This window comes from Gracilinanus agilis, chromosome 4 (genome assembly GCF_016433145.1).
Source record: "Gracilinanus agilis isolate LMUSP501 chromosome 4, AgileGrace, whole genome shotgun sequence".
NCBI classification, from domain to species: domain Eukaryota; kingdom Metazoa; phylum Chordata; class Mammalia; order Didelphimorphia; family Didelphidae; genus Gracilinanus; species Gracilinanus agilis.
The window spans coordinates 477134770-477151011 of NC_058133.1; positions in this window are offsets into that span (position 1 = coordinate 477134770).

A 16242-nucleotide genomic window follows, 5' to 3' on the forward strand; every position below is an offset into this window, starting at 1 on the left:
CATTGTTTCTTCTGGAGCAGTAGTGTTCCATCACATTCATATGCTACAACTTGGACACCCCCTCAATTTCCAGTTCTTTGCCACCACAAAGAGAGCTCCTAAGTCACTTAACCCCAATTGCCTAGCTTTTACTGCTCTTGTGCCTTGGAACCAATACACAGTACTGATTCTAAGACAGAAGGTAAGAGGTTTTTTAATTAAAAACAAAACAAAACAAAGAGAGATACTAGAAATAATTGTAGAAAAAAAGTTCTTTTCCTTTTCCCATGATTATCCTAGGAACTAAACCTAATAGTGGTATTGCTGGGCTAAAAGGTATACAGAGTTTTATAACTTCTTGGGCACAACTCCAGATGTTATTTTAAAATTACCTTATTTGCTGAAGTATACATAACCAATTACATAGATGCTTTTTCTGAAGAAGACATCCTTGATTCCCTGAATTTTTTTCTGGTTGCTAACCATTTAATGGATTTCAAAAGATTATGGAAAATGTGAAGAACATAGGACTGGAGAAGTGGAAATGTCCCAGTTTTCTAACATATTTTGTTCCAGAGGCTGGGAAGGTTCTAGGTATATCCCAGTTTCCCAATGAGTGCTGTTCACAAAATTCTAGGTTGGAAAAATATGTTGACTGCTTTAGAATTAGTCCAGAATCCAGAAAAGGAAGTGTATCTTGTATCATAGTTAGTATTAGAGCCAGGAACTAGAATTTAGATGTCCTGGCTTCTTGTCTAATGTACTTTTCTTTATATTGTCATATACAAAGTTTAAAGGGGGGGCAGTTAAGGGGGTTCAGTAGATAGAGAGCCAGGAGGTCTTCTAGAGACAGGAGGTCCTGGGTTCAAATCAGACCTCAGACACTTTCTAGCTATGTAACTTTGGACAAGTTACTTGACCCAATTGCTTGGCCCATAGCAGTTCTAAGATGGAAGGTAGGAATCGGAAGGAAAAAGAAAGATTGTTGAAGATATTGATTTGGATAAAAACCTAGAGAGAAATCCTGAACATCCCATCCATCTATATGTCTTGAATAGAAGCTCATAGGAAGACAGAGAATTTAAAGGTTTGATGCATTCATAGCTCTTTTAGAGTATGCACTGAACCCTCTATCCATGATGAGGCAACACTGTGATTTCTGAAGAATGGATCATCTGGGCAGAAACTCAGTTTGAGGGCCAGGATGTTTGTATTGTACCAAGGTGAAGTTAGATAAGCTAGAGAAGGAAGGAGATGCATATCATTAATTTCCATAAATCTGACCTTTCTGAGAACAGTCCTAGAAAGCTGTTCTTGAGGAGATAAAAGGACTGAAGACCAGTCAACAGATCAATCTATCAGTAAGCATTTCTTTGTTGTTCAGTTGTTTCAGTCATGTCTGAGTCTTTATGACCCCCTTTGGGTTTTTTTTTGGCCAAGATACTGGAGTGTTAGCCATTTCCTTCTCCAGTTTCATTTTATGGATGAGGAAACTGAGGCAAAAAGGGTTAAGCGACTTGACCAGGGTCACACAGTAAGTATCCAAGGCTGGATTGGAGCTCAGGTAGATGAGTCTTCCTAACTTCAGGCTCTGTACTCTATCAACTTTGTCACCTAGTCCCAAACATTTTAGGAAGCACTTATCCTTCAGATACTGTGCTTAATAGTATCACCCCATAGTTCTGTAGTCCATATGCCTCATTCATGGTCCTAGTATGGAAAAGAAGATCAGAGAATATTAGGATGTGATTAGACATTTGAACTTTGAGGAAGAGAACTCGGATGGATCAGTCCCTCTTGCCACAAATTTAAAATGACCTAGTGTTCTAGGCTAGGACTGACTCAGGCCAGTCCCCTGGAAATTTAGATTCAATACTGGAACAAAAAGAGACATTCATAGGTCATTCATCAGTTGACAAAAGGAGATTTACTTAGCCATAGCAGAAACCTACTGGATGCTTTGAACTGATTCAGCTTAGCGAAATCCTCAATGTGTACTCACCAGCCAAGCATCTGAGACTTCCTTCCCCCAGATCCTTGTAGGTGATGGGGAAGTGACATCAAGAATCTGAACCACTTAGTCCATTGGGTCAATTAAATCTTGGACAATGTCTCAATGTTATTTATTTACTTATTTTAAAAACTTTACCTTCTTCCTTAGGATCAATACTAAATATTGATTCCAGGTAGAAGAAAGCTCAGGTCTTCAAGAAAATCCTGCTAGTTATATGTGTTGTAGAGGTATTTAAAAATTCAATTTTATTTTCAGTTCCAAATTCTCTTCCTCCCTCTCCTCTCCCACTCATTGAGAAGCCTATGTCTGGAATGCTTTCTCCACCCTTAACTCCACCTTTTGACGTCTCTGGTTTCCTTTAAATGTCAGACAAAATTTCATCTTTTACAGGAAGTCTTTTGTAACCCCTCTTAATTCTAATGCATCTCCCTCTCTTAATTAATTTCTAACTATCCTATATATAGCTTACTCTGTATATATTTCTTTGCATGTTGTCTCCCTCATTAGACTGTAAGCTCCTTGAGGGCAGGGACTGTCTTTTGCTTTTTTTCATGTTCCTGACATTTAGCATAGTGACTGGCACACAGTGGGTTCGCTAATGGGGAAAACCAGGGAAGGTGCCTTAAATATTAAATATGGGCTCTGTGGGGTGGATAGGAGACAGGAAGGGACAATGGGAAAGACTTTACAAGCCAGGGAACCAGGTTTGACTACAAGGGAAAGACCATTGACTGAAATGACAGTTAAGCTTGACCAACTGTCACTCAGCCCCATCCAGCCTGGAATAAATACAGATTAATACATACACACAATGAGGACATAAAATTACTAAAAACACAGGGAATCTCTTTAATAATAATATGAGGGAATTGGAAAGGGGGTTAGGTAAACTATGGCTAACAACCCAGGTCTGGAGTCAAAAAGGGTAAGATCCCTAGCCAACCTGGCTTCAGCCAGGCTTTGACAGCTTGGCTAAGGACCTGGGGAAGAGGGCTTGAACTTGGGATCTCACAACTCTTCCAGGGATGTTACAGGATGCCAGGAACCAACTCCTCCAGAACTGATGTAGCCTGCATTGAAGTCTGCAAGCTGTCCACCAGATCACAGGCCACTTCCCTACTCAGTGCTGTCTTGCAGGATTGATGTCCTCTGCTTTCAATCTTCACCACTCTCCAAGATCCCAGGGAATCAGGGTGCAACTCCACTAGCTCTGAGGTCTTCCAGGGTCAGTTACAGCTTGTCCCAACCACCATGGAGTCCTTCTCAGAGAGAGAGCAAGCCACTTCCTGCTTCCCCATTCCATGTGGAATTCTCCAGCCCTTCCTGCTAAGTCTCCTACATAACAACTAAATAATCTTCCTCACAACAGTTCTTAATAAATGTTTGTTGATTAATTATTGACTAATTGATCTAGTTCTTCATGATGCTTTGCCAGAATCACAGCATCTCAGAGTTTGAAGAGACTCTGAGTTCAAGGGCCTGAACAAGATACCTTTACAACACACACAGCTGGCAGGATATCATTCAGCCTTTTCTTGAAGACCTCCAGTGAGGAGGAGTCTACCAAGGCAGCACATGTCACTTTTCTCTAATCCTTATTAAGTGTTTCTTGAAGTCAAGCCAAAATCTGTCTCTCTGGAACTTTTACTCAGTGCTCATAGTTTTAACCATAAAGATTAAGCTCTTAATAAAAACATCTTCCTATTTATCTTAGTTTTAAATTCTCTAACAAGCATTTTATACCATCTTTTTTAGTCCAAGGATTAGTCTTCTTGGCAGAGAAAACAGAATCAAAATAATAATAGCTGATTTTTATATTCTGCTTTGAGGCTTTTGAAGTACTTTACATTTGATCCTCATAGAAGATAAGTACTGAACTATGGGTCATTATTTCTGTTTTATAAGTGAGGAAAACAACCTCAGGAAAGGTTTAGTAACCTGCTTTATTTCCATAATAGTTTGGGGGCAATATTAGGCGGTCAGATGAACATTGATTAGGTACATACTGAATATAGAGAACCTTGATAGGTTCGAGAGGAGATAAAAAGGTAAATAAATAAGATGTGATTTCTGTCCTCATAGTGTTAAATAGATCATCTGCAATTATAAGGCAAATCGATAAGAAAATACATTTCAGGGGGCAGCTGGGTAGCTCAGTGGATTGAGAGTCAGGTCTAGAGTCAGGAGGTCCTGGGTTCAAATCTGGCCTCAGACACTTCCTAGCTGGGTGACTCTGGGTAAGTCACTTAACCCCCATTGCCTAACCCTTACCACTCTTCTACCTTGGAACCAATACATAGTATTTATTGATTCTAAGGCAGAAGGTAAGGAAAATACATTTTAATTTTTAAAACTTCCCTTTACCAATGGGAATTGTGTTTATTACACAGAGAGGAACACTGATATTAATCTGCTCTTATTTCATAGGATAATATATTTATAACTGAACTTAGACTCTGTAGTCCATTACTCCAATTTAAATTAAAAATAGGAAGAAACTAAGGCTTGGGAAGTTAGGAAGGTCATGCAGGTAATAAACATCAGAGATAGGAATTGAACCATGTTTTCTGATTCTTAAGCTAGTACTCATTCCTTTGGAACATGTTGTTTCTCTTTCTCTCTCTGAATCTCTCTCTCTCTCTCTCTCTCTCTCTCTCTCTCTCTCTCTCTCTTTCTCTTTCTCTCTCTCTCTCTCTTTCTTTTCCCTCTTCTCTCTGTCTCCATACACACTCTCACTCTCTCTCTCTCCATATAAATATATATGTATATGTATGTATATATATTTGCATATATATATATATAAAGAGAGAGAGAGTCTTTATAAATGCCCATTTCTTCCTTTATTTGTAGCACTCCTTTTTTCCCTTATTAGATGGTAGGAAGTGTTATTTTTTCCTAATTGGAAGGAGAAGGAGGAATTGAAGGACCATAAGAAGCAGGATCTGTACCAATAGGGGAAGCCTGAGGAATCTTGAGTTCTTCAAAGGGGAGAAGGGCCCAGGCTAGGATGTACCAGTGGTTCTCAGGATATAATCATGAGCGGATGGATTGCTAATCTGATGAGGAGTGAGTTGCTGGCCAGAATGGACTATTTCCCTATTCGTGCCTCGAGGTTACTGGGACTTAGTAAATGGATCCACTTTCCACATCTTCCTTTGTCTTCTCTGTGCCTGGTGAGCCAGTATTGCTTATCCTCTAGATTTTCCTGTTCTCTTTAAATCTTTTTTATTTGCTGTTTGAACTTTTGTCATGGTTTTCCCTGCCAGATAAAGATAAATTGATTTTTATTGCACTTCAATGAGAGGTTGGTATAAGGAGTGGACAACAAAGGGAGTACAAGAAAACCCACAGGACCAATTGCCCTACACTTAACAATGAGCCTATATTTTACTCTGGTGATACAAAGAGAAGTTTTATGTATCTCTTGTTAATCTGTCTAACCCATAACTCCAAATTCTAAAGTTTAGAGACTTATGAATATTGGCCTCAGGGAACATACATTTGTAACAACTCTCTAACGTTTATTTCTGAGGAGAGATGATAAGAGTTGAAGGCAACAGCATGAGAAAATGAAGCAAATTTACATTTTGGTACTTGGGCAATATTTATTTTATTAAAAAATACAGTAATAAAGATCGTGAAAAATGGTTGGCCAAATATGAGGTTGATATATCGAACGCATATTTAAATTCACAGATGACAGCAGAAGTAAGCCAATGTCAGGAGCTGGAACAGGTAGTAATAAATCAAACAGATAAAGGGTGCTATCCGAATGAGGTCCACTTACCTTATCCTACTTGTTAGTTGTTTTTGTCCTTCATTTTTGAAGAGGGTAAAGCATGAGAGGAAGCATTGACTTGCTTGTGAGTTGGATTTAAGTGAGTCACTGTTGCATGAAGTCATCAGCCTTATTCTCTTCCAGGGCCATCAAAGTCCAGTGGCAGGGCAAAAGTCAAGATGACTTGGGATGCAGTGGATGACTGGCTTCTTTGAAGTCTGACCGAGCTCCAGGCATTCCGCAGTACCTTGCTTCAGTCACTTTCATGGCCATTGGAGTAATTTTTTTTTTCTTATGCACACCTTCTGTCGGGGGAAGTCTTCATATGCTTGGGGTAGGTATCCCACCCTAAGTCCACTGGTGGGCCAGTCTACCCAAATGGGGATGTGGCTGCTGCACATGCTTCTTGGAGTCATGGGTAAGAGTTGGGTGAGAGACGAACACCAAAAGGGGATGAGCAGCCATGCAAAGGTCTGGGCAAGCCTTTATGTCAGAGGTGCTAGTCCTCCTTGAACACTCATACGACACCTAACTTTTTAGTAGAGCTAATAGATAGATAAATAGATTTAGTAGAGCTTAGAGTAGGGCTATGGGATACCTGGGCTATACAGGCCCACAGTCTAGTTTGACTTAGGGTTATTGTGTTGCATGAATATAACTCTAGACTTTAAGCTTGATATAGCAGCCCCCAAAGCTAATGTGATTTTAGGGTACATTGAAAACCATAATATCTAGCACTAAGGAGGTCCCACTGAATTATACCTTAGTCAGAAGACGTTTGGAGTACTATCTTCAGGTCTGGGTGCCATTTTAGGAAGGTCATCGTTAAATTGGAGAGCCTTCAGAGGAGTATTATGGAGGATGATGAAGTGTTAGGGATCTGTTGAAGAATCTAGGTGCTATTTATGCAGATATGCAGAAAGGAAGCAAGGGGGAACATAATAGCTATCTTATTGTATTTGAAGGGTTTCATTAGAATGATTGTTTGCTTGGCAATAAGGGAGCTTTCTGTATAAAAAAACTTTTATGAAACTTTATAAGCTAGTCAAACTAGTCATACAGAAGTGTGATAGTTTTCCTATTTCTATAGTCAGCCTGGAAGAGTAGATGGAGAACAATTCCTTAAAGCCAGGAATTTTAAGTCATGCCTCTAAAATATGGTGGCTTTGTGACTTTGGGAAGTTACTTAACTTCTCAATGTCCTAGGCAAATTTTTTTTCTTCTTAAAAATAAAAAAAAAATTTATCTGTTAGTTGCATCAAAATTCTCTAATCTCTCTCTCTTTTCCTCTCTTCACTGCTATAGAGAAGCCATCACTTGATAAAAAATGTATTTATAAACTATATCTTTTGTGTTTCTATTTATCGGTTCTTTCTTTGCAGGTAGATATTCAAAAATTATTCTTCAAACATTAGTTCTGGAGTTGTATATAATGTTTTCTTGGTTCTGCTCATTTTGCTCTTCATAATTTCATGTTGATCTTTCCATGTTTTTTTTTTAAATTTTTTTTAAACCCTTAACTTTCTGTGCATTGGCTCCTTGGTGGAAGAGTGGTAAGGGTGGGCAATGGGGGTCAAGTGACTTGCCCAGAGTCACCCAGCTGGGAAGTGTCTGAGGCCAGATTTGAACCTAGGACCTCCTGTCTCTAGGCCTGGCTCTCAATCCACTGAGCTACCCAGCTGCCCCTCTTTCCATGTTTTTTAAAAAATTAACCTGCTTATCATTTTGTACAGTGCAATAGTATTCCATCACAATAATAATGCTACAACTTGTTTAGCCATTCCCCAACTCATGAATATTCCCTCAATTTCTAGTCCTTTGCCACCACAAAGAGAGCTGCTATAAATATTTTGGAACATATAAGTTCTTTTCCTTTTCCCCTGACCTCCTTGGGAGACAGACCCATCTGTGTTTTTTCTGGGCTTAAGGGTATACACAGTTTTATAACTTCCTGGGCATAATTCCAGAGTGTCCCAGGCAAATTTCTAAAGGAGTACATTGCAGAATGGACTCTGATCTCTATTGTTTAAAGGAGTAGCCTCACCAGAAATTTCTCATACCAATGAAATCACAAGTATAGTTTAAAACACGAACAAAGAACTCTATGGTAGATTAAGAACTGTGCTGTTGGGTACTAGTAACTCAAAAAGGCCAAGAGATTCAAATGAATGTATTAACAAAATAGACAGAGAACCTGCTAGGTGAGAAATGCCAACTGATGGAGATTATTTTGCATTTGTTCCCTGTTAGATACATCATGTTTCAATCTTATCAAGATGATAGATCCATTAGATTAGTTGAGGAAATCATAATTAGTTTCTAGAGTTGCCATTTTTCAGGCCTAGTGGGAGGGTATGAACCCAGGTGACATAACAGATACATTTAACACAATTGCATTTTTTGGCTTTTATTTAGAAAGAGGGCCATCAAGAGTGGAAGGCAATAGTATGAGAAAATGAAACAAATTTAAATGTCTATACTTGGGCAATATTTATTTTATTCAAAGAAACATAAGAAACAGGACCTACAAAAAATGGTTGGCCAGACATGAGATTGATGTGTCAAGAATACATTTAAGTCTACAGTTGAAATAAGCCTGTTTCCAAAAAATTGGAAAATGAGGGGATGCCCTTCGATTGGGGAATGGCTAAACATACTACGGTATCTGTTGGTGATGTGGCCACACATGGGCAACGCAGAAACACATACTTTCCACAAGGAAAATCTAGCCTAACCTATTGAAGCATAATCCTACTGGGAAAGGGTCTGAGAATATTTCTCCTCCAATATCACTTTACCCTTCAGCCAAACAAGGGCATTTACTTTTTCTGCTTTCTCCTAGTTTTGTGTATTTCTCTGGGTGATCTGAGTGTTAGGCTGAATTTTCCTGATTTTTAAAGTGACAGGAAAACTGTGTCCACTTTGTATAACCAGGCAGGGGAAGTTAGCCAAGAGATGATGTTCAGGAATGTGAATGGAGCACAGTGAACCTGGGGCTGCAGAATTAGGAAATGATCTCAATTTTGAGTACTTAAGGAAATGAATTCCAAACTGATGGGTCATTGCAAATCTTATGGAGTAGAAGATGCCATGTTCTTCTGGTGCCACAAGAGGGACTATTAGGGAGCTTTTGAACTTTAAAACCTAGAAATATGCTCTGGTGGCCCGGAATGTGTGAAATCAGGGGCTAAAAGGGAGAGAGGAGTTATATGCTAGAATCAAGCATCAGAAGAAGGGAAAAAGGAGAAGAAGGGAGAAATATATTAGAGATGAGATAGGACAGATTTTGGCCAGGAGGCTAAATTAGTTCAAGGAGCAGAAAATTCCAGAAAGTTAAGTACTTAAGGTTCTAGTTCAATGTTCAGGGAGAGTTTACAAACAGTGAAAGGCTCAAGGCCAAAAGCAGAGGTTCCCTGGTTTGGTTTAAGAAATAGGGTTCCTGGAAGCTGACTGGAATTAGCAAGGTTTAAGATTTAAGTTTGGATTCTTCATATGATATTCACCATAGTAGCTGGGAGCCCAGCCTCCAGATTTTAATTACAAGAAGATTAATAGTGCCCTTAAGACATTATAAATGCTTGATAAATGTTTTATGAATTAAAATGAGATTTGGACACAGTACAATTACAGAGATCTTCGTGTTCTATTTAGTATCAGTAATCTTCCAAAGTATTTTTAGAAATGATAGCATGGGCAGCACAGTATGATACAAAGCAGTATAACCGCTTAGTTTCTAGGGCTTTACTCAACACGTCTAAAGCCTGGGAACTTGTAAATTTCTTCATCTAATACAAAGGATTTGGCTAGATTGGAATTGATTTTGTGCTTATGTAATACATAAATGCACATTTATTTACTATACATTTAATTTGTTGCTGTTGGTCAGTCATGTCTGACTCTTCGTGATCCCATTTGGGTTTTCTTGGCAGAGATACTAGAGTGGTTTGCCATTTCCTTCTCCAGCTCATTTTACAGATGAGGAAACTGAGGCAAACAAGATTAAGTGATATGCTTAAAGAGTGGCAATAAGTATTTTCATACAGGTAAGTCCTTTTCTCTTTTAAAAATAAAATTTTTTTATATCTTTGGGCTACAGACCTAGTAATGGAATTGCTGGAACAGCATTAGAGTCCTTTCAGTGTAGTTCCAAATTGCTCTCCAGAATTGTTGGATCAGTTCACAACTCCCTGAAGAGTGCATTAGTTCCTCAATTTTCCTGCACCCCCTCCAACACTTACCATTTTTTCTTTTCTGTCATATTGGCCAAACTCATAGATATGAGGGGGTATCTCAGAGTTGTTTTAATTTGTATTTCTCTAATCAAGAGTGGTTTAGAATATTTTTTCATATGACTATAGATGGTTTTATTTTTTCATCTGAAAACTGCTTGTTTGTATCCTTTGACCATTTATCATTTGGAGAACATAACTTGTATTTTTATAAATTTGACTTAGTTCTCTATGTATTTGAGAAATGAGACCTTTATCAGAGATAGTTGCTGTAAATTTTTTTCTGCTTTTTCTCTTTTTATTATATATTTTTCTACCTTTTCCTTCTAGTCTTGTTTGCATTGATTTTATTTGTATGGAAAAACCACTTTAAAAGATTAGATTTGGCAAATGCTATGGCAGAGGAATAGGTTCATAACTAAAGGTAAGATGCCTTATGATACTAAATATTGACTATGCTTTAGTTGCTGTCAATGTCAGCCTGAGCCAATCTTTTTTTTAAATTTTGTTTTTTAGAAAACTTTTTCCATGGTTACATGATTCATGTTCTTACTCTCCCCTCCCCCTCCCCCCTGTAGCTGACATGCATTTCCACTGGTTTCTTCATGTGTCATTGATCAAGATCTATTTCCATATTATTGATAATTGCACTAGGGTGGTTGTTTAGAGTCTACATCCCAAATCATATCTGCAGCCACCCATGTGTTCAAGCAGTTGTTTTTCTTCTGTGTTTCCACCCATGTAGTTCTTCCTCTGAACGTGGGTAGCATTCTTTTCCATAAATCCCTCAGAAATTTCCTAGGTCATTGCATGGCTTTTAAGAGGACTCTAAATGCTCTCGTTAGGCTTTCTGGAAAATTGAGAATTTGAAATCCAAACTTCATGTGGTTGCCATCTAAATGAGATTATGGCATGACCCATTCTTAACTAGACCACTAAGTGACCGTCACTTCCCTTTAATGACATAGATGAATCATTTCTAAAATACAAGATCCTAGCATTTGCTAGCCATTGAAGTCAATGTTCCTCTTGGACATTCCAACTAGTTGAGAGCATACCTTAGTTACTCTGCCTTAAATTCTTGCAACTTCCAGCAGATGGGGTCAATTTTTTAAAGCTCATCAATGTCATTCCTTCATAAAACCTCACCTTTGTTCCCTTCTTTCCGCATAGAGCCATCATCTTCAGATTCTAATCAGTTGTTAGCTGGTCTGTTGCAACTGCTTTTTAGTTGATCTCTCTCATCTCTAATCTATTTTCTATAATCCTCCACATTGTTGCAACATTAATAGTCTCTTTTTAAAAAAACTCTTTTGTATCTTTGTTCAGTTGTTTTCACTTGTATCCAATTCTCTGTGACCCCATTTGGGTTTTTCTTGGCAAAGATACTGGAGTGGTTTGCCATTTTCTTCTCTTGCTCATTTGTCAGATGAAGAACTAAGGCAAACAGAGTTAAGTGACTTGGTCAGGGTCACACAGCTAGTAAGTATCTAAGGCTGGATTTGATCTAATGAAAATGAGTCTTTCTGATTCCAAGCTCAGTGCTCTACCCATGGTGCCACCTAGATGCCTGCAACATTAATATTGTTAAAACAATGTTTGAATATGTTGTTTCATTACAACTTTTAAGAAATACTTGATATTTATATAATCACTTCAGTGATTTTTTTTAAAAAGGCAAGCCTATCAGCTAAGTTAAGCCAACATTTGTATTTTCTTAGAAATTAAGTTACTTTTATATAGACATATACATATAAAAATTTTACTGATTACATGTAATAAATTTCCACACAAGTTTTCCCAAGTTTTATGATTGAACTTATCTCTCTCCTTCCCTTTCTTCCCTTCTCTCTCTCAGTGCTGGCAGGCAGTTTGATTTGGGTTATACATGTATTATCATGCCAAACATATTTCCATCTTGTTCATTTTTGTGAGTAATCTTATAAAACCAAAATCCCCAAACATAAACCCAAATAAACAAGTGAAAAATGGCATGCAATCGTCTGCATTCTACCCCCAACAGTTCTATTTAAAAATCCATTCCCTAGAGGCATACTATTTAAAATATCCTTAAATACTCGATTTAAATTATAAGGCATTTTCATGTGATTCAAGAAACCCAATCCACTTCTGTAGGTGCAGGATTAGTGCAAACACATTTCTTTTTTTACCATTGTGCAAAAGTGTTGAATATTGGGCACCAATCCAAATTCTTAAGGATTCTGAAATTTAAACAATTAAAATAATTTAATGGAAGAAAGTGAACTTGTAAGAGGAAGCTACCAAATAATACCTGATAGAGATTGTTAATTTCTCTTCCCTCCTGTGACCGCAAATGAGGTAGAACAGTGGAACCTGAGTTTAATGGTGACCCCCAAAACACTAGTTGTTTGATCCTGAACAAGTCATTTAACTTTTATTTGCCTCATTGTTCTCAGCTGTAAAATGTGTATAACAATAGCACCTACCTCCCAGGATCATTGTGAGGATAAAATGAAATAATACTTATAACATCATAATATTAGCCAAACTTAAAGCACAATATATATGCTAGTTATTATGATTAAAATAAAATTATAATAATGTAACATTCTTATCATCATCATCATCATTATTCCCTAGTCGGTGAGACTTATCTGACAGGATAGAATAACAAAACTGAAAGTTACCAAGATGTTATTGCTTCTTCTAGGGAATATGGATCTATGATCTCATTGTGTGGCTACTTTCTCTACTGATGCAGGTTATAATCATTCTGTGTGATTCTTGGTTTCTGTTATAAAATAAGAGATAGAGATGGTATCTTTATACTCCTAATAGGCTAGTTATTATATTGTTGTTATTAATCTGAGGAAGCTGTGTTTGGATTCCCTTGATGGCTGGTGCATGTCATAATCAGGCTCTGGGAGCTGAGAGTCTCACCTTGATTGACAGGTGAAGACAGTTGGAGACATCGGAATGTTCCTGGAGGCCATGAGGACAGGAGGAAAGGCAGTTGGCCAGAAAGGATAGAAATACTCTGGTAGTCCTCTGAGAAGACCCTTTGGTCTTTGGGGACCCTTGGCTTTGACTTTGCCTAAACTCTTGCCTTGGACATTTGATCTTGAACATTGATTGACCTGTGGGTCACACCGTGGATCCTCTGATTCTTTCTGAATCCCCTAGATATTTAGGCATTTAAACCATCTCTAGATATTTAGGTATCCTGGGGCCCCGGGTGGGGTGGGGATCTGGGAAGTGGGTAGGAGAAGAAGAAGAGGGTGGTATTTCCTGAAGGTTGTAGGACTGACAAAACAGCTAGCAGTAAGAAGCTGAGAGAAACCATCATCAATATTTGCATCATCAAATAATTTGCTTACTCTGGTTTGGCCATGGCCAGGCTGATCCAGAGGAGGTGAAGAACAAGAGCCCAGCATTACTGAACAGCCTACAGTCCTGAGAGATTAGTTTCATAGATTTAGTGACAGGACCTCCTATTCCCAATCTGGTCCTGATCATTCCTTTCCCTTGTGAACAACGTAGATAAATTTTATTAAGTACCTTCCTGGAGTAGTTATTCCATCACCACTCTGGGGAGGGAGCAATGCAGTCAGATGAACTATCCAAGGCTGATAGAGCCCAATACTAATAATCAATCAACCCCAGGTGGGACCTGAAAGGATCACTCATCCACTGACCTTTAGGGATCCTGCCTGGGCACTGTTATAAAGAAGGGCAGTTATTATAACATCCAGCTGGGTGGCAGGACTCAGGTGTCCCTGCACCAGTCATTAGGGAACCAAACCAAAGCTTCCTCAGATAATATACAGATTAATAACAACTATAATAACTAGCCTTAGTAATATTAGTAGCAGTATAGAGATTATCCTCCTCTCTTTTATTTTTATAACGTGCAGGAACACCCGTGTCCTGCCACTCAGCTAGATGTTATAATAACTTCCCTTCTTTAAAACAGTGCCCAGGCAGGATCCCTAAAGGTCAGTGGATGAGTGATCCTTTCAGGTCCCACCTGGGGTTGATTGATTATTAGTATTGGGCTCTATCAGCCTTGGATAGTTCATCTGACTGCATTGCTCCCTCCCCAGAGTGGTGATGGAATAACTACTCCAAGGAAGATACTTAATAAAATTTATCTATGTTGTTCACAAGGGAAAGGAATGATCAGGAACAGATTGGGAATAGGAGGCCCTGTCACTAAATCTATGAACTAATCCCTCAGGACTGTAGGCTGTACAGTAATGCTGGGCTCTTGTTCTTCACCTCCTCTGGATCAGCCTGGCCATGGCCAAACCAGAGTAAGCAATCTCTTTTGATGACACAAATATTGATGATATCTCTCTTAGCTTCTTACTGCTAGTTCTTGTGCCAGTCCTACAGCCTTCAGGAAATATCACCCTTACCACACTCTTCTTCTTCTCCTACCCACTTCCCGGTTTCCCCCAGGCCCAGGATACCTAAATATCTAGAGATGGTTTAAATGTCTAAATATCTAGGGGAATTCAGAGAGATTCAGAGGATCCACGGTCTGACCCACAGGTCGATCAATGTCTAAGATCAGGTTGATGTTTTAGTCAAGGATTTCAGGTCAAGGCTCTTAAACCAAAAGCCAAGGCCAACTGCCTTTTTTTTCCCCCTCACAGCCTCTACCAACATTCCAAAGTCTCCAACTGTCATCAACTGTCAATCAAGGTGTGACTCTCAACTCCCAGAGCTTGAATATGACACTTCTTCAACAATTCAACAAATATTTATTAAATGCCTATTGTTTTCAAGGCACTGGAAAAATATGTCATGAAGGAAGTAGGGAGAGATAGGGTCTGGAATATGAGGTGGGTTTGAGAGAAGTGGCCTCAACTAATTTTCTGAAAATGTAAGGAATAATAAGAAGCCAGACAGTTTTATGTTTTAGTGACAAATCCTGGGATACCCTCAATTTTTTTCCAGTATAAAGTAGGAAGTGTTTTGTTAAAAAAGGAGGATGAAGGATGATGGGAGAAGGAAGAAAAAAAGAAGGGAAGAAAAATAGCTGAGGTAGCCCTGGTGGGGAAATTAACCAAGCCCTTTGGAGCAGAACAGAATCAGGCTAGACCAGTGATGGGCAACCTTTTGAGCTTGGTGTGTTAAAATTCGCCAAAAAAACCGAGCATAACTTGGGTGGTGTGTCACTTCAAGAAAAAAACCCATAATTTTGTGATATTTAGAGTTTAAATAACAAAAATGTATAATTGTAATATATAACTATTTAACAAACCAAAATAGGTAAATTAATATAGGTAGAATTGTCACCTATAGTGCACAGTGTCTACACTACACCACATAAAATGCTTCATCCTCAGCATGTAGCCCCATACTTCTCTGTATGAGGCCACATGCCATCGAAAATGGATACACGTGTCAGTGCTGACACACATGTCATTGGTTTGCCATCACCCAGCTAGACTATAGGGATAGAATAAGCTGGATTTAATTAGGTTAGGAAAAGTAAGGTTTTGAAAGGTTATGAGTTAGATCTCCAGCAGTCTGCTGGGATCAAAGCTCTTCCGGGGGCAAAAGGCTCTCCTCCCTTCTCCAAAAAAGGTGCCAAAACCCGAGCTCTCTCTTCTTTATATACTTTCTCAGACACCTCCCACAAAGGAAGTGGGAGGTGTCTGAGGAAGTTATGGTAGAGAGTCCTGGGAGGTATAGTCTCCCAGGACTTCAGAGCCATTCCAAAAAGCACAGAAGTTAGATCGCAAATGTGGAGGTAGGGGAAATGTGTTTGAGGAAGAGGGTAAATTGGAGAACTGAAGAGAGCACAGATGATGTGGGATAATTACTATGGAAGAAAAAGAATCAGTGAAAAACTCACTCCCAAGGATGAGCTTGAAACATTAATTTGTGACTGGCCAGGTCTGAAGGGTTCTTCGTCTTCCATTGATGATTCTTTTAAAACCAGAAACAGATGTGGCAAAAAGTAGCCAGTGGGACACTATCTATCATTGGAAATTAGCAAATCAAGCTTAATGGGAGTTTAGGAAAACAAGGAAATAAAGGATGTGAAAGTTTAGGGTTGGGAAGAAGCCCAGGGGTCCGATATGATGATTGATTGGGCAACATGGGACATTTTAAAAGCCCTAATGAGTTCAGAGCATAGAGCTGATGAATGTAGATGAGATGAAATGCAGGAATATAAGATCAAGAGCTAGAAGGAACCTTGGAGATCACATAGTCTGACCCATTTTGTAGAGGAGGAAACAGGCCCC